General features: G+C 42.9%; 1 protein-coding gene across 2 annotated transcripts in view; it reads left to right on the forward strand.

The window, feature by feature from the left end:
* Nucleotides 1-25,374, forward strand: part of GPLD1 (glycosylphosphatidylinositol specific phospholipase D1) — an 833,365-nt gene that overhangs the window by 380,947 nt on the left and 427,044 nt on the right. The gene's annotated exons all lie outside the window — the stretch shown is intronic.

Genomic DNA, 25,374 nt, shown 5'->3' on the forward strand with positions numbered 1-25,374 from the left:
AGATATGTGACTGGGGGTGAAGGTCCCAGGATGCTTGTTTCCGGTCCAGGGAGGACCTGGCTTGGCAGTTCGGGCTGGACTGTTCCCATGAGGGAACAGGGTCAAGACTGATTTGCATATGGCTGGGTCCAAACTGGGGTGGCATGGTGAGCAAAAGAATGATGGATTAAACCCAGATCTGTGACTGGGGGTGAGTGTTTGCATTGTTCAGCACTCCGTCCATCATCCTTTTGTTTTGCTAAAGTTGCCCTAAGTGGGAAGGGTATGCCCAGACGTGGGTCCCTTGCTCACTGTGCCACTGGATTCAAGCTAGCCTGGCTGATGAAGGGTGAAACCGCTCCCAGGATGCTTGTTTCCGGTCCAGAGAGGACCTGGCTTGGCAGTTCAGGCTGGACTGTTACCATGAGGGAACAGGGTCAAGACTGATTTGCATATGGCTGGGTCCAAACTGGGGTGGCATGGTGAACAAAAGAACGATGGATTAAACCCAGATTTGTGACTGGGGGTGAGTGTTTGCATTGTTCAGCACTCCGTCCATCATCCTTTTGTTTTGCTAAAGTTGCCCTAAGTGGGAAGGGTATGCCCAGACATGGGTCCCTTGCTCACTGTGCCACTGGATTCAAGCTAGCCTGGCTGATGAAGGGTGAAACCCTGAAACTGGTCCCAGGATGCTTGTTTCCGGTCCAGGGAGGACCTGGCTTGGCAGTTCGGGCTGGACTGTTCCCATGAGGGAACAGGGTCAAGACTGATTTGCATATGGCTGGGTCCAAACTGGGGTGGCATGGTGAGCAAAAAAAGGATGTATTAAACCCAGATCTGTGACTGGGGGTGAGTGTTTGCATTGTTCAGCACTCCGTCCATCATCCTTTTGTTTTGTAGAAGAAAAAGTGCCTGCATCACAGTTGATAGCCAATAATCAAGTGGAACGAATCTGTCCTTGGTCTACTGCAAAGTTAGAGGATTTTGTGAAGTGAACTATGTGACAATCTTGCTGAGGTGCAGGAAGTGTGAAAGGAAAGGATGTGTGGATATCACAACACACAACATTTAAATATCTGTAAATGAATTCTAGAAATATTTCAGAACATATCAGCTGTTAGAACAGTACAAACAAAGCACATTTCTTGTACTTCTGAAGTGTGATGGAAACAAAGATTTAAAAGCATCAAGAAAATCAAGAAACTACACTTTACGTGCTGATGTGCAAATGATAAATATTTGCTGAAAACAGATTTCCACACATAGTCTGTGCATTTTGTATGTTTATCAGTAAAATTGCATGTCAGTGCAAATTCTGTTGTTGGGACAGTGTGCTCCAAAATACACCATTAGCTACATACACCACCCTTACCACTCTGCTGCTGAATAGGCATGGGATCATTTGCTGTACATGTTCATTGTGTGACGCTTGGATTTTTCACAATTCCTATGACTTCAATGATGTAACACGGATGGCAGCACCCCAACTCTGAAAATAGTTTCAGCACCTCTGCCCAGACTTTCTCAAACTCTGTAAGGTATCCAAACTTCAATTTAAGAATCTAACATCTGTACAAAGAACGTTACATTAACCACAAAACAGCTTTACCAACAGCCCAAATACAAAGCCTGCCAGAAAGTATTAAACTATGCATCATTCACACCCTCACTACAGTAGAAAACACTTCCGTAGATGCACTCTCATTCACCCACAAATGCACACCAGTGCACTTAGCAATCATCACCAAGCATTACATCAGATCAGTGTGCCCCTTCACTGTCTGACTTGGTTCTCAACCACTCAACTAGACAAACTATAAAACATGAAAGCATTTCCTTCTGTTTGAAAAACTAAAAGTTACAAAATGGCACAATAATCTTAGTTATTTCTAGGTGCAGTTATACAAGTGGATATCTAAACTACAGTGTTTTTAAGAGACTCCATGGCTCAATGAAGATTGGGGACAGAACAATGTTGATCCTTCAGAATGATACATTGGTTAATGAAAATTAATTCAACAATCTGCCCTTCAACTGTACAAATAACAATTCTCAGGGGAGTCCTGAAAAAGTCTACAGGAATGTACAGGCCTTCTCCTCACAGTATTCTGGCCTGCAGTTGGTCAGGTACCCTTCAGGGTTGGACCTTGATGTCTATTCTGCAGTCTGAGAGCTGATCTGAATCATCAATTCTTACACTACTCTGTTCAGTCCTTGTATACAGACAACTTTTTTGTAGATCATTCTGCTTTGGTTATAGAGCCAAAAGTAATGCTGACAGCCCTTGTGAGCTCACCGAAATGTCAGGCATGTGTTAAAAGGTGCAACAGCATGTGCCAATGTTTTAGGACCAATATCTGTTGACAGCATCCTCTCTGCGGTCTAAGCCTCTACCCTGTGCCGATAAAGATTAGAATAACCATTTCCATGGTGGTAAGGTATTAAGGATGGGGTTCTCATCAGAAAAAAAAAAGATTCTGTAAAGAAGAAAACAAATGTAAGTGCAATTGTACACAATAGCCTACTTCTGTTGATTGTCCACATGAGTTAATTTAGTGCAAGACAAATATCATTAAAATTGATTGTTTATGTAGATTTTCATCCTTTGACCTGGTAATGTATGTGAATTTCCAAAAATGCAGATGTGAAGGAAAAACCTATGCTGAAATTTCTGATGTAATGGTTTCTGACCTTTTACAAACAATTTGTGATCTGGGTAGCAAGCCCTTTTGGCAAGGGTGGATCTTGAAAATTTGAACAAAAAACATCCCTGCTGGATCATTGGTGTGAGAAGTTGCAGACAAAAATCCCTTTTAGTGTATTAACTTCATCCAGCCTAACTTTGAGGATCTGAGGGGGCGGAATTGGGCATTATTTTTCATAATACTGCTAGCAGCCAGACATAACCTAATGGTCTGTTTCCCTTGCAAGCACATATCAGGGTTTGTGTTGAGTCTTTTTCTGGCCTAGAGTTGTCCACTCGCAGGCGCCTAAAGAAGGAAAAGGGCAAACCATGTAGAAAGGGTATTAGTGCAGACTGATGGGAGGGTATTCCTGATCTCCAAAACTCTATTGTTTAAATCTAAGCCCACCACTGAAGAGTTCTGTCATGCCAACAGGAGCTGTATAATACAGTGAACGTGGAGCCAATTACATCAGAGTGGCAAAAACTGCAGAAACAGTTCACTACACTGCATTCAAAACTGCAGCACACCACAAATCCTCTATCCCCAGTTCACTGACTGGAAGCAAAACAATTTGAGGGAAGTAGGGTACTTGACTGTTGATGAAGGATGAACCCTGAGTCTACAAAAAATTAGAACTGCATAGATAGCACATCTGAAATGGGCTGGAGTAGGCCTTTATCCTTTCTGTACTACTTGAGGAATACAAACAAGGATGGGTGTAGTACTTGAAATAATTTCATTAGTAATTAGTTAGGTCCGCATCACAGACTATCATTTTTTAGTCATTATAGGAAATTGGACTTTTGATTGAGTGGATGAAGACCCTTTTCAAGCAACAATCACAATCCCCTTTAGGGTGAACCGCTAAAGTGATTTATTTACCCTGTGCTTAAACTTCTGGTAGCTTGACATAAAAGCAGTCATGTTTAACTTGGAGGAAATGTGTAAATTATCTATGCAACACTCTGAGTAACAACGTAAAAACACAGCACAAGAAAAATTCCACAGCACTTTAGAATAATAAAGTAAAATGAAATAAATAATTTGAGACTAAAAGGCTAAAAATCTAATCAGTAGGACCCAAGAATTTCAAAAATGTTAATAAATATAGCATGTAAAACCACAAAGTGCCACTCATGTTCATCTTGTCCTCCTAGACCAGGGGAAAGTCACAAGCTCAGGCTGATTGCCATTGAGCACGGGCCAGGTTGGTCCTGATGAAAAAGTTACCTTCTCAAAGTCCGGCGCAAAGAGCTCAGTTCGCAGTGGAGGACTCTGCGAGGAGCGCATTGCGGATAGTTGTCGCTATAGCGTGAGCAGCAGACATGGCGGCATGGACGGTCATCGCTGTAGTATGAAGATCTGGTCGGGCATGATAAATGGCCATTACTGGAGCTTCACATTGATAGTCACCGCAGGTTGCCATTGCTACAGCGTGAAGTACAGATCTCATGTTGTCGGTTGCCGCTGGCTGTCACTGTAGCTTGAAGAGTTGGGTTCACCAGAGTTTTGCATTGGCGGTCTTCATGGGTGGCAAGATGTCACCGCGAACAAGCCTGTTTGCAGTCGTAAAGAGCTCAAAACTTCGGATTTCTCAGTTTCTTCACAGCAGGTGCTCAATTGACACCAGCCAAGGGTTCAGGACCTGAAGAGGCAGCTCCTCAGGATCAGGAAGTCCCTCCAGCAGAGGCCAGCAGAGTTCCAGCAGGTCTAGTTGCAGGTCCAGGCAGGTCCAGTGCAGCAGGTCAGCTTGGCAGTTGCAGGGAGGCTTCTAAATATTGTTGTGTCCCTGTAGCTCAGAACACGAGGTCACTTGACCCTTGGAGTCACCCTAGTAGTCCTGTGATCAAGCAGCAAGGCAGGCTTCAAACAGCAGGGAAGTGTCCTGAGGGTACTAGGCATACTTCAAGTAGCATGGCAGTCCTATGGTAGCAGCAGGACAGTCTTATGTGTACAAAGCAGGCCTCAAGCAGCAGGGCAGTCCTCTGAAATACAAGGCAGTCCATCAGGAGGTCCACAGCAGGTCCAGAAGTGTACTAAAGAGTTGGTATAAGGGTCCAATATTTATACCTAGTTTCAGTGCCAACCTTTGAAATGGGAGAAACTTTTAGAGACTCACCCCACATCCGGTTCTCGAATCTCCTTTTTTCCCTACCAATGCTCCTAGGGGTCCAGGGTGGTAATGGAATGGTGACAAGTTCTTTGTGAGTGTACTGAGAAAGTCCCTTTGAAATGCAAGTGGGGTAGGGAAAATCTGACCCCCCCATACGGGCAGGATGACCCATCCTACCAACACTTTGTCTCCCTTTGCCTCACTATCTGGGCAGGATACCTAAAGGAAACTGCAAAACAACTACAACGGTCATGTGACCCAGGACACAAGCTTCATGCACCAAATGGTCAGGGAAAGAAAATGCCAACTTTCTAAAAGTGAATTGTGACATAAAATCTGACTTTACCATCAAAGAGGGTTTTAAATTACAGTTTGTTGTATGTAAACATGACATTCTTACATGCTCACAATCACAAGTTATCACTTGTTAAATGTCAGAATGTAACCCAATGTTATTCCTTGGGCAGGTAAGCCTTGCACTAGTGAAAAATGAATTTGTGAGGCCATGCATAAAATCTAAAGGTACATGCCACGCTTTTAAATACACTGCACCCTGCAATCTGGCTGTTTAAGTCCTACCTTAGAGGTGACTTATATGTATTTAAAGGGGAGGATTAGGCCTGACAAAAGTTGTATTTTGCCTGCTTGAATTGACAGTTTAAAACTGCACACAGACTGCAGTGGCAGGCCCAGAGACACATTTTAAAGGGCTACTTAAGTGGATGGCACAATAAGTCCTGCAGGCCTACTAGTATCATTTAATTTGCAGGCCCTGGGTACATGTGGTACCATTTTACCTGGTACTTATAAGTAAAATAAATGTGCCAATCAGGTGTAGGCCAAGTTTGCCATATTTAAATGAGAGAGCACAAGTACTTTAGCACTGGTTAGCAGTGGTAAATTGCACAGAGTCCTAAAGCCAACAAAAACGATTCTCAGAAACATTTGGGGGGAAGACCACCATTAGGGCTATCAGGTCTAACTGTCATCACGGCAGCTCAGCTAGGACATAGTTATATCAGCCTTGGTCCTGCTCCAGGAGGAACAGTTGAGCCTGAACCGCCAATCTAGGCACTTTCCAAATCGAAAAACAAGCAGCCCAAGAATGGTGTTGTCCTATTCGGGCCTCCTCAATCAGATGCAGCTTGGTTCCTGAGTTGCTCATATTTAGTAAAAGTGTGAATAAATATCTTAGAGAACTAGATGGGCAGATGGACATCTTACATCAGCTGAATCAAAGTAACTGTATGTTTATTCAGTTTTTCAATTCATAAATACATTTATTTTAGACCGTGGTCCATAAAACACATCCCATTAAAAATATAAATTAACTGTTAAAAAGCATAACAGATTAAAATACAACAACAATTGATCTACATAATACTTCACAGCACATTGATAGTATAACACTGGCAATTAAAATGCCTAAACTGGTTAAAATCGAGCACAAATAATCTAATTAATACTTCACAACTCCAAATGTACCACAATAGTTCCAGGGGCCACATACATCCCTAACCCATTAACGTTTCTCCCATATTTTCCTGCTTGCTAACAAAAACCACCAGTTTCACAGATCACATCTAGAAATATGCATGTGGGTAAGAATTTAGTGGTTTCCCCATGGATGGACAGTCCATATTTCCATAAACTCGTTTGAAAAATGAAACTCCTTCCTGCATTTTTTTTTTGCCCTGTTATAGTGGGCAAAGCATTTGATTTAACTGCTTCACAGTGTGTTTTCTATCTTAATTTGATGTACAATATATATTCAGACATCAGTATATCTCTACCTTTTCTCTCGTCTTCCCCAAGTACCATTTGAACTCTTCTTCTGTCCAAAGAATAATATTTTTGTTTTTTCATGTTAACCATGAGTTGTTTATTCTTGCTCTACCTTTGAAAGGCATATCATTTCTGCCATAGCCCGATTTGTGTCATATACATAATGACTAAGGGCCTGATTTAGACACTGGTGGAGGAATTACTCAGTCACAACGGTGACAGATATCTCGTCCGACAAAATCGAAATCAATTTATATTCACTGGGATTCAGATTTCGGCAGACTGGATATCTGTCACTGTTGTGATGAAGTAACCTCTCAGACAGTAGCTAAATCAGGCCCCAGTGATCCACTTAAAGCAGACAGGATACATGGGACCCACTCATCTTGGGGGAAAAAGGGAAGACCCCATTAGTGTTTCATGGAGATCTCTTAGATATAAAGCGAACAATTTCTGGGCCCACATACACCTGTGGTTTACCTCATTTCATATCTCAATACTATCAGACCCATCTTTATCTAGTTCCACTTGTGCCTATTTCCCCTGGTGGAGTTCCTTGAGTATACTTAGCAGCCTCCTGGCAATTCTAACTTCCCTGAGTTATCCCATAGAATCTCACAGTTAACTAGATCGAAAACCACCCGAAAGTCTACGAAGCAGCATTAGCAATTTTTTTGAAGCTCGATTGCCTTCCTCACAACAGCCCATACTGTGAAGCATTGGTTTATAGTCCAATGCCCTGTTTGGAGCCACCCTGCATCATGTGGCTCAATGCCTTCTCATCACACTAATCGTCCAATCTTTTTAGTATTAATTTACCAAAAATGTTTCTCTCAAATCCATGAGACTATAATTCTTTGGCTCTAGAACAAGGCACTTTTTATGTATCGGTTGAAGGATTGTCCCCTTGCTTTCTGGTACAGAGCCTCCATCGTTATTGTTCTGAATAGTGCAACAAAGATCTAACTCCACCAATCTAAATTCATTCTTATCATTAGAGCTGGCAAATTATCTGGACCTGCTGCTCTCGATAGAGAAAGGGTTTCAATAACATTCTTTTTATTTTAACAGTTAAAATGTTTAACTGCTCTCTATCTACAGTGTATTTCCCTGTTCACAACACTGGATAACCCTTTACATTAAGTATTCTCCAAGTAGTTTTTCCATGCTCCTTCTGGAACCATACAATCTATACACAAATGTACCAATCTCAAGAATTTCCTTACATCTGTTGTGCGTATTACATCCAGCATTTCTTCCCAGTTGGATTTAAAGTATGCCTTTTTTTCTCCTATAACAGTTTACTTATATTTTGCCGTAATTTACACACATTTCCTGTCATATTACCATCCTGTACTTTCTTCATGGTCCATTGTATCTTCCTTAACTGAGTCTTCAATTTCTGAGATTCTGAGTCAAATCAGTATTTCTGAATGATCCTTGATTTCCCACTGATTATTACCACCTTCCTTTTTTTACTATGTTCCAGTTGTATGCAATTATTAACTTTTCCTATTATCTTAATTAAATACCTCCAAGAGTTTGACTTTTGTGGAAGTTCTATGGAATCTAGTTGAATTTTTGCAAGCATTGCCATCTCTCTTTCCTCTAGCCTGGTTTTAACCTTTTTAGGAATGAAATATCTGGGCCCATATTTATACTTTTTGACGCAAAACTGCGCTAAAGCAGTTTTGCGTCAAAAAAATTAGCGCCGGCTAACGCCATTCTGAAGCGCCATGCGGGCGCCGTATTTATTGAATGACGTTAGCCGGCGTTAGGCGCCGGCGTCGTCTGGTGTGCGTTAAAAAAAACGACGTACACCAGGCAGCGCCGGCGTAGGGGGATATGGGGCTTGGGCGTCAAGAAATGGTGCAAGTCAGGTTGAGGCAATTTTTTCGCCTCAACCCGATTTGCGCCATTTTTTTTCACTCCCAACCCCCATAGAAATGACTCCTGTCTTAGCAAAGACAGGAGTCATGCCCCCTTGCCCAATGGCCATGCCCAGGGGACTTCTGTCCCCTGGGCATGGTCATTGGGCATAGTGGCATGTAGGGGGGCACAAATCAGGCCCCCCTATGCCACAAAAAAAAAAAAAAAAAAACACTTACCTGAACTTACCTTAATGTCCCTGGGATGGGTCCCTCCAGCCTTGGGTGTCCTCCTGGGGTGGGCATGGGTGACAGGGGGTGTCCCTGGGGGTATGGGGGGCACCTCTGGGCTCCTTCAGAGCCCACAGGTCCCTTAACGCCTGCCTTTTGCAGGTGCTAAAAAACGGCGCAAAAGCGGCCGTACGTCATTTTTTTTGACCCGCCCACTCCCGGGCGTGAATTTTGCCCGGGAGTATAAATCCGACGCACATGCCTCGGAGTCGATTTTTTAGACGGGAACGCCTACCTTGCATATAATTAACGCAAAGTAGGTGTCCACGCTAAAAAATGACGCTAACTCCATGGACTTTGGCGCTAGACGCGTCTAACGGCAAAGTATAAATATGGAGTTAGTTTTGTGTCGAAATTGCGTTAAAAAAAACGACGCAATTCCGGCGCAAACGGAGTATAAATATGCCCCCTGATATCACAAGACTTGCCCTCTTTTTCCTAATTTAAGTTGAGAATGGACTTGCAATGGAAGACGTTCACTGCCCTCACCTGCAACACCTTGAATTATGTGACAACGTAAATATACCAAGCTGGAACAAATCCATAATCAATTGGGCATTTCTGTGACTCAATATGAAAGGTTTGGAAGATTGAAGTATCTCTCAGAAAACGGCCATTGAAACAAATGAAACCTAAATTAAGCAACATTTCTTTCCACATCTTATTCATCTTGTTACAAGTTCCGTCTGGGACAATTACCTTAGATACATTGTATGCATTAAGCAGCTCATTGCCATTCTGCTCCTGATTTTTCGGTTTGATCCTGGCATTAAAATCGCCCGTTATTAGTAACAAACCCTTTCAGTGGGCATGGATACATTCCTAAATATTCTCTACAAGAACATATCTGTTGAATTTTGTTATAGATCTTACATGCCCTTTGCATGTACACATTTACCACTATTAAGTAATTGATAAAGTTCTAGTTTACATATTTATACCCAATCACTTTTTTGCTGGCATTAGTTCAGCCTATCCGAGGGTCACCCCTGTACATTTTCTTTAGCCGCAGAGGTAATTTGTAAGAAGTTCGCAAATTTGAACCCCTCTCCACTTAGCCAAGTTTATTCCGTGTATCACTTCATTTGCTTTTAGGATACAATCTAGATTTCAAGTATTTCTTAGACTTTTCAGTCCATGACCATTCCAGCTCGTCACTCTTAAGCCATGTAAGGAGGATACCTTCACCTAATCTATGTCGCTCAAAGCCCCCGAGGCGGTGAGGGGAATGGATGGGTGTTGCTGTAGATCTTCAAGATCAGCTATTGTGCATTTACAACAACTTGACTCCCCCTTTAACTGCATTAAAATTTGCTCCTTTATTTAATGTGCAGTCAGCAGAAGAAAGTCATTAATGTTTTAGTTGGATAAATAAATTCCTTGATGAAAATGATTTGTATTTTAATGGATTCACTCTGTGATGTTGGCACTATACATTGCATTTGACTTTGTAACCTAAAATAAAAGCCAGTGTGTGACTGCAGGGTTATGTTGGGATTAACTCCTGTTAGTGTGGAGCCTGGCCTGCAGTTCGTTTTTATAATAACTCTTCAAAAATGTCACTTTATATGTATTACTTTAAATGTCTATTTTGTGCTTTTATCGTCACATTTGTGCCTGAAATAAAGTGAATTTGAATTGATTTTGACTATGTCGCTCAAGCTTACCCCTTCTCTCCCCCGGATTTATTTAGCCCGTAATTGGACTGTTCGAACTGACCTTTCCTGCATGTTTTACTTGTTCCTGTTGTTAGCTATTATAATATGTAACCTTTACTTTTCTACCTAATCCTTTTTTGGTCCTTTTTCCTCCTGCAGTACTTTTCTAACTTGTTCTAATGACTATCCTGCATGGCACTGAAGAAAAGTTAGTTGCTATATTTAAATTAATTCTAATTCCCTTCAATTCATGTGCTTTTCTGGTTATCAAATGTTCAAATAGCATAGAACGACATACTATCTTTGTGATTTAATTCCCCTCATATGTTGTCACAAAACCCACTCTGCTTATGTCATCGGATGTAATTTATTTTTACAATTCCCAAAAGTTTTGCCCATTGTAAAGAAATGGCTCCCTGTTGCAGTTACCCCCCACTTTTTGCCTGATACTGATGCTGACTTGACTGAGAAGTGTGCTAGGACCCTGCTAACCAGGCCCCAGCACCAGTGTTCTTTCACCTAAAATGTACCATTGTTTGCACAATTGGCACAACCCTGGCACCTAGGTAAGTCCCTTGTAACTGGTACCCCTGTTACCAAGGGCCCTGATACCAGGGAATGTCTCTAAGGGCTGCAGCATGTCTTATGCCACCCTAGGGACCCCTCACTCAGCACAGACACACTGTTTACCAGCTTGTGTGTGCTGGTGGGGAGAAAATGACTAAGTCGACATGGCCCTCCCCTCAGGGTGCCATGCCAACCTCACACTGCCTATGGCATAGGTAAGTCACCCCTCTAGCAGGCCTTACAGCCCTAAGGCAGGGTGCACTATACCACAGGTGAGGGCATAGGTGCATGAGCACTATGCCCCTACAGTGTCTAAGCAAAACCTTAGACATTGTAAGTGCAGGGTAGCCATAAGAGTATATGGTCTGGGAGTCTGTCAAAAACGAACTCCACAGCTCCATAATGGCTACACTGAATACAGGGAAGTTTGGTATCAAACTTCTCTGAATAATAAACCCACACTGATGCCAGTGCTGGATTTATTAAAAAATGCACACAGAGGGCCTCTCAGAGATGCTCTCTGAGGACAGAAACAAAGCCTGCTCTGGGTGGAGGTGCTTCACACCTCCCCCCTGCAGGAACTGTAACACCTAGCAGTGAGCTTCAAAGGCTCAGGCTTCGCGTTACAGTGCCCCAGGGCACTCCAGCTAGTGGAGATGCCCGCCCCCCTGGACACAGCCCCCACTTTTGCCGGCAAGTCCAGGAGAGATAATGAGAAAAACAAGGAGGAGTCACTGGCCAGTCAGGACAGCCCCTAAGGTGTCCTGAGCTGAGGTGACTCTGACTTTTAGAAATCCTCCATCTTGCAGATGGAGGATTCCCCCAATAGGATTAGGGATGTGCCCCCCTCCCCTCAGGGAGGAGGCACAAAGAGGGTGTACCCACCCTCAGGGCTAGTAGCCATTGGCTACTAACCCCCAGACCTAAACACACCCTTAAATTTAGTATTTAAGGGCTCCCCAGAACCTAGGAACTCAGATTCCTGCAACCTAAGAAGAAGAGGACTGCTAAGCTGAAAAACCCTGCAGAAGAAGACGGAGACACCAACTGCTTTGGCCCCAGCTCTACCGGCCTGTCTCCCCACTTCGAAAAGACACTGCTCCAGTGACGCTTTCCCCAGGACCAGCGACCTCTGAATCTTCAAAGGACTGCCCTGCTCTAGAAGGACCAAGAACTCCCGAGGACAGCGGCTCTGTTCACCCAAGACTGCAACTTTGTAACAAAGGAGCAACTTTAAAACAACTTGCGTTTCCCGCCGGAAGCGTGAGACTTGCTACTCTGCACCCAACGCCCCCGGCTTGACTTGTGGAGAACAATCACTTCAGGGAGGACTCCCCGGCGACTGCGAGACCGTGAGTAGCCAGAGTTGCCCCCTCTGAGCCCCCACAGCGACGCCTGCAGAGGGAATCCAGAGGCTCCCCCTGACCGCGACTGCCTGTTCCTCAGATCCCGACGCCTGGTAAAGACTCTGCACCCGCAGCCCCCAGGACCTGAAGGATCCGAACTTCAGTGCAGGAGTGACCCCCAGGAGGCCCTCTCCCTTGCCCAGGCGGTGGCTACCCCGAGGAGCCCCCCCCTTGCCTGCCTGCATCGCTGAAGAGACCCCTTGGTCTCCCATTGATTTCAATTACAAACCCGACGCTTGTTTGCACACTGCACCCGGCCGCCCCCGTGCTGCTGAGGGTGTACTTTCTGTGTGTACTTGTGTCCCCCCCGGTGCCCTACAAAACCCCCCTGGTCTGCCCTCCGAAGACGCGGGTACTTACCTGCTGGCAGACTGGAACCGGGGCACCCACTTCTCCATTGAAGCCTATGCATTTTGGGCACCACTTTGACCTCTGCACCTGATCGGCCCTGAGCTGCTGGTGTGGTAACTTTGGGGTTGCCCTGAACCCCCAATGGTGGGCTACCTTGGACCCAAACTTGAACCCCGTAGGTGGTTTACTTACCTGCAAAAACTAACAAACTCTTACTTCCCCCAGGAACTGTTGAAAATTGCACTGTGTCTAGTTTTAAAATAGTTATATGTGATTTATGTGAAAAGTGTATATGCTATTTTGATTATTCAAAGTTCCTAAAGTACCTACCTGCAATACCTTTCATTTGAAGTATTACATGAAATATCTGAACCTGTGGTTCTTAAAATAAACTAAGAAAATATATTTTTCTATACAAAAACCTATTTCCTGGAATTGTCAAAGTGTGTGTTCCTCATTTATTGCCTATGTGTGTACAACAAATGTTTAACACTACTCCTTTGATAAGCCTATTGCTCGACCACACTACCACAAAATAGAGCATTAGAATTATCTCTTTTTGCCACTATCTTACCTCTAAGGGGAACCCTTGAAATAGTGCATACAGAGCCAACTTCCTACACCCATTTTCTCCATTTTTAATACGGCCATATACAGGCACAGTTTCACTTCCTGTTTCTTTGGACAGGGCTTTGATTCACCCGCTTCTTACCACTCATTAACTGAGTTTCCTGTCCCAATTCCTATGCTCCTTTATTTATGTTTCTCACATGTCTGATGTTATGTTTTTATGATATGTTCTTCATCATCATATACTTTATTTCGACCATAGGTCATAAAAGTTACACATTAAATTGTACAAAGAAGGTGCGTTTGTTTCATTATGCTTTCACACTGGCTTAAAATAAAGTTTAGAATAAAAATAGCTTCTCTAAAACCTTCAAATTCTAACAATAAAAAAAAAAAAAACAGTCATAGGCCATGGCCTACTATAGTCCACCATTATTCCCGATACATAACTTAACATTTAGATACCAAGGTTTCTAAAACGTCTGCTTCATAATGTTAGAATAATACAAATATTTAAAAGCTCTTAAAACAATATGAGGTGGTTTCAGATTCAAATTTCCCAGGTGATACCATTATCAAGATAAATGCAAACTATCCGACCCAAGATTTAAAGATTTAAAGTGCTAAGTTGATGTTACATAGTGATACAGTTTCTTGATAATTTAGATAGCATACTTTGACAAAGAGAGCCTACTACCGGCACAATCATATAGGCAAATTTAGGCACTGTCAAGTCATTAAAGACACAAGCACAGTGTGATAAAAAGCTTATATAATAACTTAAAATGGATATCGGATTCATGTTAAAATGGCACGAATACCAGACAGGTGCATAAAAATAACTCTTTGCGGCTAACACTAGTGATAAAATAGCAGAAACACAGGATGATTACCCACATATTGTCTGAGAAAAATCTATTCCAAAGCCCTGTCCAAACCACATGGTCAATAATTCATCATCATCATCATCATCAACTTTGTTCGATCAATGACCATAAAAGCACATAAAACAAGATAATAAATAATTCTTAAGTAAATAAATAAATACACATCTATAAATTGGTGTAAAAACATTAAAACAATAACTTGAATTGCACATATGACTCTAAAACTTATCTATAAAAGAGATGAGACCTTAAATTACTTTTTGGAGATGGCATCGTATGCGCCTAGCTGTTGCTAAATACTTGCTTACTGAAAGAATTACGTCGGCTGAATTATGGCTTTTTAGAACCCGTAGAGCCAAAGAGCAGTTCTTGAATCCCATGTCCCTGCAAATATTGCGGATCCATTTTAATCGCGGAATCGCATAGGCTGGGCAGAAGAACATGAAATGCTCAATGGTTTCGAAAGTACTGCCACAGGCAGGGCATATATCGGGAAGATTAATCGACCCCCACCTATGAATCAATGACATCAGGGGCAGAGAGCTAAAACGAAACCTTGCATATAAGCTCTTGCCCTGCAAATCCGGTATAACATCCAAATAGGATTCAAACTTTGGGGACCATTTAATATCAATGAAGGAATTAGTTAAGCGACCATGGGATTTGTGGGTTATGTAGTTATCCTTAACATAAGACCAATAGGTTAACTTTAAAACGTTTTTATGCCGTCTCTCTAATTTATGGGGATTTTCCCAATAATCACCCAGACCCAATAGCCGAAGCCAATGGGCCACATGGCGAATCCAGGGAAGAGTATTAGCGTTTTGGCATTTCAATAGATCGAGTAATGCGGTCTTATATATATCTAGTTCGGGGGTTATCCATAACCTGATCCAATAAAGGAGAGGTCTTAGAGTAGCTAGATCTGCTACTCGGCTTAACCCCAGATCTAGAAATAATGGAAGCAAGGGTGTGGTGCGTGGACATGCAGTTAAAGCCCTTGCAAAATTGTTTTGCCCCACACTGATCTTGTTACAGTTAGCGTAACCCCATACCTCCGCTCCGTACAGGGCTGCACTTTGAGCCTTAGCTGTATAAATTTTTATTGCTGGGGAAACAACTTTTGTAGAGGTGCTTTGATAGAAACGCAATATAGATGAGGCTCTGTGTTGTAGGAGCCCTGCACTTTTTGTAATCTGCTCTTCCCATAATAGTTTGCTGGTTAGCCTAACTCCCAGGTAATCTATAGAGCTTACTTCCTTCAACGGTACTCCCTCAATATGAATGGAACATTTTTTCCTAGGTCCCTTGGATAACACCATCAGTTTTGTTTTGTTAATATTAACCTCCAACCCATGATCGCTACAAAATTGGTTAAACCGGTCAACAAGGGTTTGCAACCCCATTGGTGTCTTAGAAATGAGGAGTGAATCATCGGCAAAGAGCAGGATGGGGATTTTTTGTGTATTCAGGGAAGGGGCATCATTCTGGCCTATGGACACAGCCTTTACTACTTCGTTGATAAATATGGTAAACAGTAGGGGGGCTAGCACACAACCTTGGCGAACTCCCCTTCTAATTGGGATCCGCTCCGTCAGTTCGCCTTGTTCACCCCACCTCACTTGGGCATAAGTGTTCTCATGTAGTCGTTTTAACAGGAGTAATAGATCCTCTGGGACTCCCAATCTACCCAGCACTTCCCACAGTTTGGCTCTTGGGACCAGATCAAAAGCCGATCGCAGGTCTATAAATACCACATACAGGCATTGCTTGGCCACAAGAACATATTTCCAATGCAATATGGCCAATCGAAAGACCTGGTCTATCGTGCTAGTTTTTGCACGAAACCCTGCCTGTAAATGGGAAAGGATTTGGTACTCCTCAACCCAATTGATTAGCCTCTGCAAAATTTGTTTAGCAAAGATCTTTTGTAGGTTGTCTATAAGGCTAATTGGCCTATAGTTAGCTGGAAGATTAGCATTTCTTTTTAAAAAATGGGTATGATCTCTGCCCCCTTCCATGTACCTGGAATTTGGCCCCCTGCAGCTATGCTATTTGAGATGGCATTAATATACCAGGACCAGATATATGGTTCCGATCTATAAAGATCTCCAGGAAGCTTGTCTGGTCCAGGTGCTTTGCCAGGTTTTAGGCTATTTATAGCCTCAAGGGTCTCTTCTACTTTAAAGATGAGGCAACCCTCAGGGACACACTGGGCCTCCACTTGGAGGGCCATGCTGGAATTTGATTCCAACAATTTTGTTGGAGAGTGGACCACATTGGTGTCCATTGGGCCCTCTGGTAGGGCATAAAGAGTGGTAAAATGCTCTACCCAGCTTTCTGGTTGAATATGGTTGCTGGGACAACTCCTACCTCCATTTTCTCTTTTAGACAGAAGTTCCCAGAAACGCTTGTTATTCTTCTCACCGGAAGCATCTAATAATTCCTGCCACAGGGAATCCTCCCACCGCTTTTTTGCGTTAGACAAAGTTACTTTGTATAGGGACCTAGCTTGTTTAATTTCCCCCTGGGAACCAGACATTACTGCTACTCTTAACCCAGACTTAGCCTTTGAGCACCTCTCATCAAACCATCCCTTGCGTGCCCCTTTCCCTTCATGTGGCTTTGACTGCCTTGTTTTATAAAAGAACCCCCGTAGCTGAGTAGTCATGCTGTCATGTATTTTGAGAATCGGAATATTCCCCACAGCCTGATCTTCGTACTCAGCCAAACTATTTAAGAAAATCTGATATATTGCTCTAATATGGTGAGGGTTGGACATCACTTTTGGCCAAGTAATCTTGGTGAATTTGTTGTTCCAGCAAGGTGGCGGAATTATTGTAGCATAGTTGTTAAGTGTTCTCCTGAACATTTCTCCAGAAAGGGTAAGGAGCAAGGGGAAATGGTCACTATCACATCTCACTTCTACTTTCATATCTACCAAATGGGGCCACAACCTAACATCGACCAAGAAGTAATCAATAGTGCTTATCGACATGCCCCTTTTAAAAGTAGGTGCGCTGTTCATATCGGATGGAGTTCTACCATTACAGGCCCTAAGGCCATGGTTTAAACATAATGTGGCTAATTGCATGGCCACCCGAGATTTTTTGCAAGGCCGGGTAATAGATAATTGTGGGATCCCCCACTGCTCATCTTCTTCATCAGTTAAACCACTTATGAGAATAGAAGGCTTGAAGGTACAGTTAAAATCTCCAGCTATGATTAGAATAGTTGAGGGGTGGAGGCTTCCTACAAATTCAGACAGAATAGCCAGGGTATGGGACTCGGAGCCATATGGGACCGATCGTATATAAGCATTAACAATAACAATTGATAATCTTCTGTTGAACGTAATACACATGGCTTTTAGATCTACAGAATCAATTTCCAAAAGCTTATAGTCACACTGCAGATTCTTGTTAACAAGTAATAAGAGCCCACCTTTTGCCCGGCCCCTCCCCTTCTCTGGAGGTATAGCAGGTGCACTAAATGAGAGAAATCCATCTATATTAGTAGCATCCTCCGCCCAAGTTTCCTGAAACAAACATATGTCTATTTTTTTAATAAAAGAGGCCCATTCACCATCATCTAATTTCTTTGCCAGGCCGGCAACATTCCATGACATAAGTTCTAACGTACATTTATCTTGGTTTATCACCACGATTGTGCATCCAGCATCTACCGCGCTCGGGTCATTACTACAAATGTTTAATGATGGTGCTTTATCATCCCCCGTCAAATGTGAGGCCTTGGAGCGGGCCGTCACATTAGTTACTAGTTCAGTAGTCAGTCATACAGGATTAGGCAGCGGCCTGGGATTAGCTTCCTTTCGTGCAGCACCTCCACGGGAATTAATTAAACCATCGAATCCTGCCGGTCCCATGGCTGGTCCAGAATTATGTGGGTGTAACATGAGTCTTATTCCCCCCCTGGTTGTTGCGTTATCCAAGTGGGTACGAGAATCAAAGTCCATTAATTGTGTCACCATATACTTGTCTTCAAAATAAATAGTTATTGTGTCAAAATTGGTCCCTGTGATGCTGCTTCTCTTGGCCGATATTATGTCAGAACGAATAACAGAGAGACAACTTCGTCGGCAGCGTATCCAGTGTATGACTTTGTTAATCAAGGAAGCTTGGTTCTCAGCTAACCCTGACGATAGTTTTGGAACATTAGTCAAATAGATTTTGTTTGTTCCCTGACTTGTAAGCAGGTCCTGTTCTTTATTAACTGTACTCTCAATATTGTAGCGAGAGAGAGTGATGTTATTATAGGGGATCTTGTGTGACCTGTTAGGGGTTTGTGTAAAACTGGAATCTTGGACAGTTTCCGGTGGGTCGGGTCTACTGGTCCTACCTCTAGCTCTGTCACTGGTTAAATTACTTGACCAGTTATCTTGACGGTCTCCGTGTCTAGGTACATTTGTAGACCTCCTTCTGGGCCTCATATTGTCAATATTGGGATCACAGCGGTAATCTTCCCTCCCTTGAAGAGCTGTCCTCCCTCTAATGGGGAGACAAAAATTATCCCTTAACTCCGTCCCCTTTGTTGGGGCAGATAATGGGAAAGCTTCTTACCCCCTGACCTCCCCACAAACTTTACAAATCCCTGCACAAGCACGGTTGCTCTACATAAGATCTATTAGTACTAAAACCAATCCCTTAACTTCATCGACTCTCTGAAGGACTGTAGCCAGGTTGTCTCTACTAGCTGCTGGTTCTTTGCCTTCCGACTCGAACTGGGGGATCGGTGAGATAACACTAGGGTTGGGTGTTCCAACTACTGGCTTGCACTTGGGCACACTCGTGGGCACGGGCGAATCCTCTATTGCTAATAGAGGTTCAAAGCGATTAGTACAGAATAAGCTAGGGACCACCTTGATCACCGGAGTCAGTGGTAGGAGAGTTGGTGTATGTGGTACATGTGGGAGACCCCACTGGGATACTGGAGGACTCGCTATGTTATGAGTGGGTTTTGGGAAGGGGCCCCTACAGTTATGCGGGCCCCCATCTCCATCAGCCCCTGTTATAGTGTCTATAGAATCCCTTGACCCCTTCTTTTTAAATATCTCTGGGATTTTCCTATCCTTAGGGGGGCCTCTCTTTGAATTATTTGCCCCTATAGTTGTTTGCGTACCTAACATAGACTCAACTTCTTTAACTAGGAGGTCTATTTCATCCAATGGGTTAGACCCATTGGGTATACCTAGATTCAAAGGTCTACTTGGGCGTTTATGTTCTTCATTTAATGTTTCTTAAACTTTTAGTGGTATTGTTTTAATTTCAGTGTCAGCTGTTATACTGCAAAAGTGTTATTATCAGTGCTATGAATGACATACCCGACATCATGTTCTCCTTCTCGGGCGGAATCACAAGAACAGAATGTGAGGCACACAGAATAATATTTTGTATTGCTGGCCCTTAGCCTGCATAAACAGTCCAGTGCTTAAGTATATACCGGCATCAGGCTACTGTGCATGAATGTAAACATGTCCCCTATAAAAACATCTTGTAGGAAAAAGGGCATTAGAGTGGGTTCCAGCCAGAATTTCCATCTATGCTTCATACCAGTTTTCCGGTCAATGTCATCCTTTGAGTCTCCATGGATCCTGATCTGGAGACTGGCGGTCTGACCTCGTACCAAAGGTAATGGGGGTTAGGTGTGTTTCTCATGGACAGTGCATGGACAGACCTGGCTTACAGCGCCATGGTCTCGCTTAGGGGCTAGAGATTAGGCGTTTTAAATAGGAAACGTGTATTTGTGTTATCACAAATATGTTGGGGGTGTTTATATTCACATCTCTGATTTTCACAATCCTAATTTTGTTACTCCTTATTATCCTAATTATTGCATCTCATGCATGATATCGTAGATTGCAGTCCTGCATCTCTTTTCTTGCCTGTGTTCGTAAAAAACTTGATGTGAAGAGAAAGGATAAGACTTGTTTCCACCATGATTTCGCTGAGGGGTTTTCAAAGTCCATGCAATGCTGCCACAAATCACCTTCACCGGTTGGGTTTTGGTGATGTGCTGCTAGTGAGCCAGGAGGGCTGGACAGACAGTTTCCATCTGGTGTAGCAGTGACTTAGTTGCCTACAACACAGAGGTGGTGCCACCCCAAATCCAGCAGCCTCATTACTTTGCAAGAGTCCGTATGACAGGGACATTATCCATGCTATACTTATCCACCTTGGATGCATCTACATCCTCTCTTTTCTTGAAATGGCTCCCTACACATTGTCTAATTGATAAATTTAAGGCTATTACAGATGGAGTTGACATGGACCCTTTCAGTTTCTTCCTGGCTCTCTGATGTTACTTTCCCCCTTTTTTTATTCCGCACCCACTTCATTATAGGGGGCTCCAAGAATATGCCATCATTCCTCCCAGCTTCCTTTGTATCATGCACCACCTCACTCCCTCCTTTCTTCCTAAGTGGGGTTTTGCTTCGTAAATCAATTTTAGGTTGTCTCCCTCGCCTTTTCCTATTGAAGGGCATTTTCTTGCTACCTTGTTTACACTGAGTTTATGTAGAGGTAACTCCAAGTAACTGAGGTTTTAGTTACACTCAAGATGACTTTGTCACATTCAGCAGAAATCGCAATTGCCAATGCAGCTGCAGCCTCCGCACACTGCTTCGCCATCACCTTCACCAGGTTAACTGATTTGAAGTTCGGTCAAGCACAGTCCTAATCGTTAACAGCTGGACTGCTCCCAAAACTTAACATTCTCACCTGAGTCTTTTTGAGGGGAGATCTCGTAATGCGCCCATTTCACACATTGTGACTGTGTTCAGGGCTGTATGGTTGATGTGTAGGTCTTACTCTACTTGCCCTATACCTATAATAAAAGACATATTTCTTTCTATTGTATCGTCTCTTCACTGTATTCTTTCAAAGGAACATCTTTATGAGGTGAAGACCCTTTATAGTGTAACAAGGTTGTCAGGCTGACAGATTTCCCAATCGCACAACTTCTCTGTCTAACCAACCAAAACACTAAATAAAGCCGAACAAAAATACCCCATTACATAAACTTCTCAATCCGATTTAAAACAAAGGTTTAAAATGGTTCACTTACAACTGCTTAAATGCCTTTGATAAAAATATACAATACCGGATACCCTTTGCATCCCCTCACTATTTATTGTTCCACAGTAATCCACAACCACTCCATTAAGCTTCTTTTTACAGGGAGGATTGAGTCTACAGCCTTCTTCCACACCTTAAGAGGCATAGAATTACCTTCTCCCTTACTTTGTTTCCGCTGCAGCTGCTTCCATCTGGTGACCCACAGTCTTTCTGCTTTTACAATCCAAAATAGTGGAACACAAACCTGCACTATTGGCAATAAGGGTGTCCTAGAAGCTGTCACGTCTCTTGGTGCCTTGGCTCAAGGAGCAAAACACACGCTGCATTCTTGACCCCTCGGCCCCCAGAGCATGCTTACTTCGAGCATCACTCAGGCACCAAGCCTCCCCGAACCATGCTCATCCACCGAATCTCATCAGGGAGGACAACCTCTCCGTTTGCACTTTCAAACCTTAAGCCACTCGCCAAGTCCTCTGCATTATGCTGCTCTGGGCTAGCTTCAGTCTCGCAGTGGGGATCAGTTCCTGACTGTCTGTGCATGAAGGCAGGCATGAGCAGGCCCAGCGGATTTACAAAGTGGCACAATGCATGCATTGCGCCACTTTGTAACCCCTTGTGCCATATTATGCCTGCACCAGGCATAATGTATACAAGAGGGGCGTTCCCCTGTTAGAGGGGCCGATCAAAATTGAGCAAAAAAATCTAAAAGATTTCTTTGCGTCATTTTTTGCAGCATTTTTTATGCCTACAGAACAGGCGTTAAAAGGAGGCTCACCATTATTTATAATGGGTCTCAATGTGCTTTGCAGGAATAACGTCAACATTTTTTATGCTAATGTTGCAAAGCACCAAACTTTTTTGGCGCTAGTTTCCTAACTATCACCATGGTGCGCTGTATCTTAAATACGGCTCACACATGGTGGCGTTAGGGGGCACTGGATGCAGCACCACTTTTTTTTTAAACATGCCCAAAGTATTGCAGTGGGCTGATATTTTAGGTACTGCCTTCTGTGTGGCATTCTAACACCATAATCACTAGCCAAGGAGGTACATACTTCGCAATCCCGGACATGCTTCCGGCTTTATGGAAGGGGGAGACGCAACATGCAGATAGACTGTAGCATGCTCGTGGTCATGTGCAGCAGCATAGGCGTTCCAGGCGCCACATGTCCCAATGCAGCTTTCATGTTTTTTGTTTTTTGTTTTTTTAAACTGGCATCTTTGCACTTTGCAAAGCATTGAAGTGTAAAAAAGTAGTACGGTAAACCCTGTGACTACTTTGCACAGCCCTACCCAATAACATAATGCAGACTTTATCATTATTTATCCTCCCTTTATATGCACACGTAGACTAAAAGACACAGTTAAAAACTGTTTTATGGTTTTGACAAATGCACGAAAACAATGAAAATACCAGTTATAGTAACCAGAGCACACAATACAGGCCATAACTCATGTTGCCCGTGATGCTCAAAACCCATTCTCTACTGGGCCAGAATCTTTCTCCCGTCTGTGTTGAGGTCTTCCAGGTTTTTTTTTAGCTATTGCTTTTTTGGAAATTCTAGCCTCTAGTAGCCTTCCCTGTAGTGGTGACACTTCCAGCATTCGCATCTCTTCCTTAATGAAAAAAGTAACAATGTGCTTGAGCTGCTAGTATTGAGCTGTCCGGGTTTTTGATAGCATGTATTTGGTTTGCTAATGTGTAAATTGTTCTTAGCATATACCAAGTAATAAAATAAGCTTTTGTATTCAAGAAAACAAAACTGCAGTGTCTTTTACTAAAAAACATGTTCCGACTCGATGACACTATACTGTGCACAAAAGAGCTCTGCTTAGCCACTCCTTTAAAGACTTCAACAAGAGTTAAGGGTAAGACAGATGTGCACTATGAACCATAAAACACATATCTTCAAGGCACTCCAATACATCAGGTATGGTGCTTTTGAAAAAATCATAATAGTGGTACACAAAATGCTTGCCTAATTCTGAATGATCATCACTATTATACAATACGAATTCTTGTATAATTTAGTAATAACCAAGGTATTTGTATAATGCTATAATGTGTTTTCTTTTTCAAAACACCTCAACCAATGTGTTTCAGTACTGTTAAGGTGTCCTTTCTTGTGTGGTTGCTTGCAGCAGTTGTAATTTCAATATCTATTGAAAATGGTGCTTTTTTGAAATCCTAAAATAAATATATAATCACTTGTTTTATGTGGAATCTGCTACCTCATATTTATTCACACATGTTCCTATTAGTCAACCAAGAGACACCCATCTTATCAGCATCATAGGAATGAAAACCTGAGATGACCCTGATAGGAATCAAAATGGTGCCCTGGCAGTTACACATAGGTTCCAACACAAAGCACCATTCTATCAGATGTAATCATCTAGCTGCATATGAACGTGGTGTGAACTAATGTCATGATGCACAGAATGTCCTTTCTTTGACCCAATGATAGGATGAAACATTTTTTGCTGACTTTTCCATGAATGTATTTTTCATATAATGCTGCAAGTTAGGAATAGCCTCAGTGTAGGAGGAACATAAAACAAACCCCAATCATCATGCCCATTTTTACTTTCCTGAAAATGGGGAAATCCTTTGCAGAGTGTTTCTGTCCTATCTCTGTTTACAGCTACTAAGGCCCAGATGTACACGAATCTGGTGCATCAGTACTGATGTGCCAGATTTCTTGGGCACCCCCCCTCAACACCACCACCTAACGACACCATGGCTGGGCTGTATTTACAATACAGCACACCATGGCACACGATAGGCCTATAGCGTCAAATTGTTGATGCTATTGTGCCGCTTTGCTCCACCAGCGTCAAAACATTTTACGCTAGTAGAGCAAAGTGCAAGGAGGTCCATTGATTAGTGGAGTAAAGTGCAAGGAGGCCCATTGATTTCAATGGGTGCATTCTTTTAACATCAGCTCAACGCAGGTGTTAAAAATGACGCCAAAAATGGTGCAATTAAATCTTGTAGATCTCATTGCACCATTTTTGTGGGCCTCCTAATGCCAGAATGCCTCCTTGCATAACTTATTCCTGGTGCAGGCTTATTCCTGTGCTGTGGCGCAAGGGGTCTCAAAGTGGTGCAATGCATGCATTGCGCCCTTTGTAGATATGGTGCCGCAATTTTTGCCTCATTGAGCCACATTAGCAAAAAAATGATGCTAATGTGGGACAAGGAGGTACTATGGCCTTGTAAATCTGGCCTTAAATTCCTTGTGGTTGAGTCTTCAGCCTCATCTGTATGAGTGAGTGAGAGTGTTCAGGATATCTGTGCTGTTCATTTGTGCATGATGGCAGCTACCATCCCAGCTGACATCATACCTGTCCCCAGGCCTGAAGTAGCCTACGTTCAGGGTTGAATTGGGACCAAAAATTGGCTTGGGCACCCAAAAAAGGTGTCCCATATTTGCAGATCTCATCCTTTCATGAATCATTGCTTTGTTAGCATCAAGGTGCTAATTTGGGAAGAAATTTGTGATAAGTTAAGCTTTTAAATACTCTAGGACTGTTAGCATTATCCAATACTGCAAATGCCATAATTTCACTGAAGACCACCCTTACGTCTTACAACAAATATGTTCCTGAATCAGTTGCTCACTCATAGATCCTCCAAGCTCTGACTCACCCCCCAGTCTCTGAATCCTCTCTCAGCAATCAGGTCCTACACATCTTGGTCCTTCTTAGGGATCCTTATTTGCCCCCAACCAACATGACCCCAGAAGCTGATGCATATCCTCTTAGCTGTAAGCTTCCCCTTACCCATTAGAATCTCTGAGTGCTGCTCATCCTAAGGCCTTGAGAAACTTGCTCACCATCAGATGGTCTCTACACTACCCACTTATTAAAAGGACCCTGGAGCTCATTGCCATTTTTCAGACCTCTGAGACTCCTGCTCACGCTCAGATCCCCAAGGTTTCAGCTCACTCTCAGGTGCCTTTAGATTCCAGTTCATCATCTGGTCACCTGATTTCCTTGTTCCTTGTCAGCCACCTAGCTCTTGCTCACTCCTGCCTGAAAGCTGCAGGACACACTCATTTCCCTGAGGACAATGTTTACCATGAGATTCCACAAAACCTATATTTCCATATAGC

The sequence above is a fragment of the Pleurodeles waltl genome, chromosome 2_2, assembly GCF_031143425.1.
Source record: "Pleurodeles waltl isolate 20211129_DDA chromosome 2_2, aPleWal1.hap1.20221129, whole genome shotgun sequence".
Taxonomy (NCBI): Eukaryota; Metazoa; Chordata; class Amphibia; order Caudata; family Salamandridae; genus Pleurodeles; species Pleurodeles waltl.